The sequence below is a fragment of the Pediculus humanus genome, genomic scaffold (assembly GCF_000006295.1).
Source record: "Pediculus humanus corporis 1103172108306 genomic scaffold, whole genome shotgun sequence".
In the NCBI taxonomy this organism is placed as follows: domain Eukaryota; kingdom Metazoa; phylum Arthropoda; class Insecta; order Psocodea; family Pediculidae; genus Pediculus; species Pediculus humanus.
The window spans coordinates 47,767-55,172 of record NW_002987875.1 but is presented as its reverse complement, the minus strand read 5'-3'; positions in this window follow the sequence as shown (position 1 = coordinate 55,172).

Here is a 7,406-nt window from a genome sequence, read left to right as displayed (position 1 = left end):
TTTAATAACTCGTTTTTTTTTTTTTAACTTTAATTATTATTATTATTATTTTCTTGTGTTTTGTGGTAATTGCCATAAGCATTAGACGAAGATAGAAAGCAAGAATTTTTTTTTTTGTTTACAAAGAAGCGAATGGTGTCTCTCTCTCTCTCTTTTCCCATTCGAAGTGTGAATAATGATTGAGTCGAATTGTGCACAAGAGTATCTTATTATCATTATTATTTCTTCCCCAGCCTTTTACCCCCTTTATTCCACCCCCTCCCCCTCCCACCAATTTTTTTTTTTCTTACAAAAGTTGTGCATCCTACTTGTGTGAAAAGGGGGATGATGATGATGATTTTTAATATGAGAAAAGAAAATTTTCTTCTTTCTATTAATTTTATTATTATTATTATTATTATCACTACTACGACTACTACTACAATTATTATTATTATTATTATTATTAAAAAAAAAGTTTTAGATTTTTTTTTTGGTAATAATTTTTTCTTTTGAAAAAAAGTTTGGAAAACAGAAAAAAAAATTATGTACGAAATAGTTATTAAGAATTTATTATTATTATTATGATTATTATTATTATTATTATTTAATATGAAATTTAAAAAAAAAAAAAATTCAAATAAATAATAAAAAAAAAAAAAAAATGAAATATATAAAAAAAAAAAAAATCGAAAAAAAATTTTTTTTTTTTTATTTAGTAACAACGACGTCTTTTTCTTTTTTATTTTTTTCTTTATTTTTTTTCTCTTTTTTTTTTGCCTTTTTTTCACTTATTATAATTCTAGGTTTTTGGCATTTAAATAATAATAATTATTATTATTATTGCAAATTTTATTTATTTGAAAATTAATAATTTATGTACATAATTTTTTATTTTATAATTTAAGGAAAAAAATGATGATGATGATAATGACAACAATCATGATTTGAATTTTCAAAATCGTGTTGTTTTTAAATGAGAAATTATTAATTAATTAATTAATTAATAATAATTATTAATTAATAATTAAAACGAAAAAAAAAATGGAATGCCAAAAAGCTAGAAAGCTCAAAAGCATTCCTAGCTTTAAATCCGATTCCAATTTTTCCCACCCGAAAAGAAATTGGACCCCCCCCTCTTCCCACACCTGGTTTCTCTCTCTCTTTCTCTCTCTCTCTCTCCCCCCCCCCCCCCGAATTATAAACGTATCATGAATTTTGTGATATTTTTATAATTCCGTTTATGTTCGGTATTATTATTTAAAAAAAAAAAAATTGTTGATAAATAATTGTTGTGTTGATGATAATGATAATGATAATGATGAAATTCAAGTGAGTTATATACATGTCTTGTGCGGTAGTGATGTTTCATTATCATTATTATTAATACATGTTTTTTTACGTGATACATATATATGTAAAGAAAAAAAAAGTTAGTATGGGAAATTGTTTGAAGTGAATGTGAATGTGATTGTGTGTATATTTATTTATTTATTTATATATAAAAGAGTTTTGTATATTATGTGTGTGTGTGTGCGTGTGTGCGTGTGCGTGATGTGTGTTGTGCGTTGTTGTTGTGTTTGTTCTGTTTTGAATGTTTTTTGAATGATGTTGGAAAAACGTGTCTTTATATATAAATAAACAACCTATTATGTTGCGCCCGATGAGAAAATTACGACAAATACAAAAAACACTCCCGTGAAAAATCATTATTATTATTATTATTATTAATAAAGATAACAACAATGATAATAATAATAATAATAATAATTAATAAATTTTATTTAAAAAAATAATTTTTTTTGCACGCGTTTTACGAATTAATTATTTTTTCGTTTATTTTTTTTTATTTAATTTTTTTTTTCCCCCCCGATTATTATCATTATTATTAATGAATTTTTTTTAAAATTTAAATTATTATTATTATTATTATTATCAATTGCAATAGATTATATAATACCTGATAGATAAAAAAAAAATCGGCATCATAATAATTAAATAAATGAATTAATTAATTTTTTTTAATAATAATAATAATTGGTTATATGTATATTAATAAATATGGTGTAAACAAATGTGTCGATGTTATTAGGTTCAACAGGAATACCTGCCGGTGGTGGATATCGAAGGCACAGATGAAAGTTTCAACATAATCGTCTTATCGTACAGAAGAAATGATTATTGATTTGGAGAAAAAAATTTTATATAAATAAATAAATAAATAAAACAGCAGAAGATGATGATGACAATATCAAGGTAGGAGGGTTTTATATATTTAAATACGTACGCGATAAAAAAAAATAATAATAATAACGTACCTATTTATGTATAATAATAATAATAATTGTTGCGTGCGGGGGGGGGGAAATTTTTTGGTGTTGCGGTGGTGATTGATTAAAATTATTTACAAAAAACTAATTTTTTTTTTTTAAAAGTTGATTGTTGGTGATGAATCGAAACCGCCATTTATTGTTTTATGTTTAATATAGGAATTCGTTAGGATTTTCAAGGGGAGGCGAGGGGGGGAGGGAGGAGCTATACGAAATAGACGGTCAAAGTATCACCGTAAATGATTTCATTCTCTTTACGTGACCATGATCTTTTCTTGATCATTTTAATTTAAATTTAAATTTTTTTTTGTTATTTGTGGTAATTGTGTGTATCAAATGCATTAATTTCTATAAATAGAAAGAAAATTTTTCTTTTTTTTTTTTTATACCACGTGATTGATGTGTGTGTGTGTGTGTGTGTGTGTGTGTGTGTGTCACTTAAAATATTATCACGAGAACGAGAAAAGGTTGGTTATTATCATTTTTGATTGATAATTTTTCCTACCTTTGCGAGGTAGTTAAAATAAATATATCGAATGAAATGAATGATTTCCCCCCCTCCCTCCCTCTTCTCGAAAAATGAAAGGAAATTTGTGTGTGTGAGAGGGGGGAAGGGATTTTGTTTTTTGTGTGTTTTTCTTGTTTCGATGATTAAAAATCATTTTTTATTTTTTTGTTTCTGCCATTTTTTGCTTTACTTTTTCTTCTAATTTTATGTGAAAAAAAAAAAAAAATGTCGCACGTGGTTTTAAAACGACGATAAAAAAAAAAAAATTAAATTTGTAAATGATTTCGCAATGTTTTAACGATGTACACAACACAGAGAGAAAGAGTGAGAGAGAGAGAGAGAGAAATAATAAGAATGATAGGAGCGAATAAGATAGAGAGAGAGAGAGAGAGAAGGAAAGAAAGAAGGACGTCGTGGTAAATTACGCAGAAAATTGATTCGAAGTCAAAAGAAAATTTTTTTTCTTTTCTTTTGTTTATTAGGTTTTTTCACGTGTCACGCACATGTTGATCACGTGGTAGATTCGTGATTGGCTCGTTTTCGGTTATTTATTTTTATCACCGTGTAGTTTGGTTTATTAAATTTTTTATTTTTTATTTTTCTTCTTCTTCTACTCCGTCCGAAGAAAAATTTTTTTATTTTAATAATAATTATTATTATTATTAAGGTGATACCTTTAGGTTTCGTTGGGGGTCAATAAATAAATAAATAAATAAAATTGTCATAGTTTAATCTTTGACCTTTGTTTGTATGTTTGTATAATTATGTTAGTCAGAGCAATATTCTATTCGTTTGTTGTATTTATCGTTAATTAATTGTTCTTATCACCACTTTCTACATGTGTGTGTGTGTGTTATCGCACGTGTGCGTGTGCGTGTGTGCGTTTTATCGATTTACTTTCTTTTAAGGACGTAACATACAAGACAACACATTATCGAATCTTATCGTGGAAAAAAAAAAAAAAATAACGTGACTATTATCAGGTTCCCAAGTTTAAATGTTTTGATTTGATTTAAGGGGGGGAAGGGAATCCCCCATAGAAATCCCACGCTGTTGCTTTCCCCCTTTCCCCCTCTCTCCCCCCTTTTGAGAAACGTAAATTTAAAAAAATCCCCGATTATTTTTGCACACATATATTTAAAATATTTTTGACCTTATTAACATAAATAAATAATTATGTATTATGTATATTAGTTAGTATTATGTTTTTTTTGTAAGTATGATTGTACGTATATGATTTTTTTTGTTTGTTCATCATTTGATTATCTTTCTTTAGTTTCCTGTTAAAAAAAAAAAAAAAAAAAAAAAAAAAAAAAAAATCGATTTGGCTCGAGGAAGACTCGGCATAACATCATACCGCGATGATGATGATGATGATGATATGGATGATTATATGGATGATGATATGGATGATGATGATGATGATGATGATGATTATGGAAGAGACAGTAAAACATATTGTGGATATGGATGGAAGTGTTGAGTGACAATTTTTTTTTTTATAGGGCCCCACATCGATTAACAATTACTTACAATTCATTTAAATGTATTTTTATTTAATCTTTATGTGAAAAAAAAAAAAAAAAAAAAAATTTATGAAGGCGAACAAACTAATTATTATAATTCAGTGAATTAGGAATTTAAATTTAAAAAAAAAAAAAAAATTTTTTTAAAATTATGAATGATAATGTTTTTTTTTTTTTTTTGTTTTTATTAAGTGTTTTACTTAAGTGACACATAAAGGAGAAGGAGGAGGAGGAGGAAAAGGTGGACACAGTAGAAAGAAAGAAATGGTTTCTTTTATGGTAGTGTTGTAAAAAAGGGAAATTTGATTTTTTTTTTTTCCTTATTTAGTTTTTTTTTTTTTTTTGTGATTGTGTAGTATTTTCCTGACAGTTAAAAAAATTGCAAATGCAATTATAATTAATTTGACAACAATAGTAGTAAATGTTTTTTTTTTTTTGTCAAGATCCTAATGGAGATCTAAATAGTTTTTATTTAATTATTCATTATTACTTACTTACTTCTAATAATATTTAAAAAAAAAAAAAAAATTTATATATATACATACAAAAAATATTTTTACGATTGTGTGAATGATTGATTGTATAATAATAATAATAATAATTTAATATGAATAAATGTATTATTATTTGATGGGTATTATTTTATTATTATTCTTTATTCAATATTACGTACGATTTTGAGACATCCTAATTAATAATAATTATTATTTTGGCAAATGAAATTTATTCTCACGTTTATTTTACATGTTTTTTATAGACAGCGGTATGACAGTTGTTTGTTGTACAAAAATTTGTATGAGAGAAAACATTTTGTGTTTTTGTTTTAGAATATGAATTAACTGTCGCTTATTAAAACAAAAAAAAAAAATGTTAATTTTAGCATTAAAAAAAAAAAAATTAATCGTATGGCATTATTTATTATTCGTTATTGTTTGCTACAACTATCACGTCTCAAATTTTGTTTAATTTTTTTTTTTTTTTTTTATTTTATTTTCCCACCTTGTTTTTTTTGTTTGTTTGTTTTGTTTGTAAATTTTTAAATCGACTTAATTACCGATAACGACACTTTATGCTGAATAAAACCAATATTTAATTAGGTTGAAAACAAAAATGGGGGAGGGGTTTACACTTATTAATGTTTTGTAATTAATAAATAATTTCCCCCCATTAAAATAATAATTAAAAGTCGTCCGTAAAGTTTGATTTCATCTCGAATGTTTTATTTTTATTTTAAACGTTGTTAATATTATTATCGATTTTTTTTTTTTTTGTTATTTTGTCATAAAATTTCAAAAAAAAAAAAAAAAAAGGTATTGTGAGAAGAAAATGTCGTGAAAGTGAATCGCGGAGGCTTTTCTTCAATTAATATTTAATAAAATATCCGCTTGGAGTGCTGTAATCGTTTTGAATTTTTCAAAAATTTTAATTTCAACGGTCGTGGAATGTTATTTTTAGTAAATTTACATAAATATATTTGAATTTAAATAGTAGTATTGATATTTGGTAATAAATAAATAATTCGAATTAATTTATTAAAATCGTAAAGGTCGTATTATCGATATTTTGTAATATTATCGACCGAATACGCAAACATCAGTTAAATGTTAATAACGACTTGTTTTTAAGGTAACGTCTCAGTTTTTTTTTTTATTAATTTTTTCTGTAAGAATCATTAAATGTTTTTCACTTTGTTTTTAAAATCATTCCGATAAAAATAAACATTCGAAAAATATTATGCGTAAAAAAAGGTAAAAAAAAAAGAGAATTTTATGAGACATAAACGTGATAAATATGTAAATGAATAAATTTGATTATTATCCAAAAAAAATATTTCTTAGAAAAAAATAAACGTTTTTGGCTGTTGGACAGTTAGTTTGGTGAAAAAAAAGGAATTTTTAATTAATTTTTTTTTTATCGTAATCGTACTTATAAATAAGTGAAATAAAAAAAAAAAAGAGAGAGAGAGAGAGAAACATCAGGAAAAAAAGAAAAAAAAAAATTCACTTTTATTCTTTGCTTTATTAAAATTCGAATTCATTACGTTTGTGGAAAAACGACACAAGTGATTTGTTAAAATCTATTTATATAAATCTTTTATCGTTTACAATTAAAAAAAAAAAAAAAAATTTTTTCTAACGAGGTAAACAAACGCGAAAAAAAAATCGTCCGCCATTTTTATTACGATTCTTGATTTCATGTGTTTAGTGTCGATTTTAACTTTTTGCAACGTGACGAGTTTTTTATTATTTAACAAAAAAAAAAAAAAATTTCTTTATTCGATGAGAGAGAGAGAGAGAAAAAGAGAAAAGTTTAAAAATTTTTTAAATTTGATTCGGGAATAAACGTTTTAATTAATTAAATTAATAATAATTAATCATCCGGATATATAATTTTATCCGGAATTAATGGAAGTTGAAAAATTCAAATTTGTTTTAAACGGTTTTTCGTTTTTCATTGTAATAAATAAACGTTTATTTAGATTTTGGTTATTTAATGATATATCCAAATAATAATAATAATAATAAAACAATTCGTTCGATCGAGTTTAATCTAACAAACGGACAAAACAGTAAAAAATTTTTTATTGTATAAATATTTTTTCAAATTTTTGATTTAAATGAATAAGTTACAGTAAGTAAAAATCCGCCATTTTTATTTTACTTTTTCTGTTTGAATTTTTATTTAATTAAGATTTATCGAAACGTGTGTGCGTGTGCGTGTGTGTAAGTGCGTGTGTGATTAATTTGTTTTATTATTATTTATTTTAAATAAAATGAATAATAGTTTATAAAGTTATATATGAAACACGTGTGAATGGTGTGGATGAAGGGTAACGCAACAAAGAAATTTTTTTAACGGTTTTCGAACGTTTTCAAAAAAAAAACGACGCCCACGCTTATAATTCGTTCCAAAAAAAAAAAAAATTATTCTTTGGCATTTTTTTCTTATTTTTTTCTTTTTCAATACGATATATAAATAAGAATTTGAAATCTTTTAATATTATAAATACAAATCGATCGATCATAACCGAATATTTCATTTCAAAACGAAAAAAAAAACGGT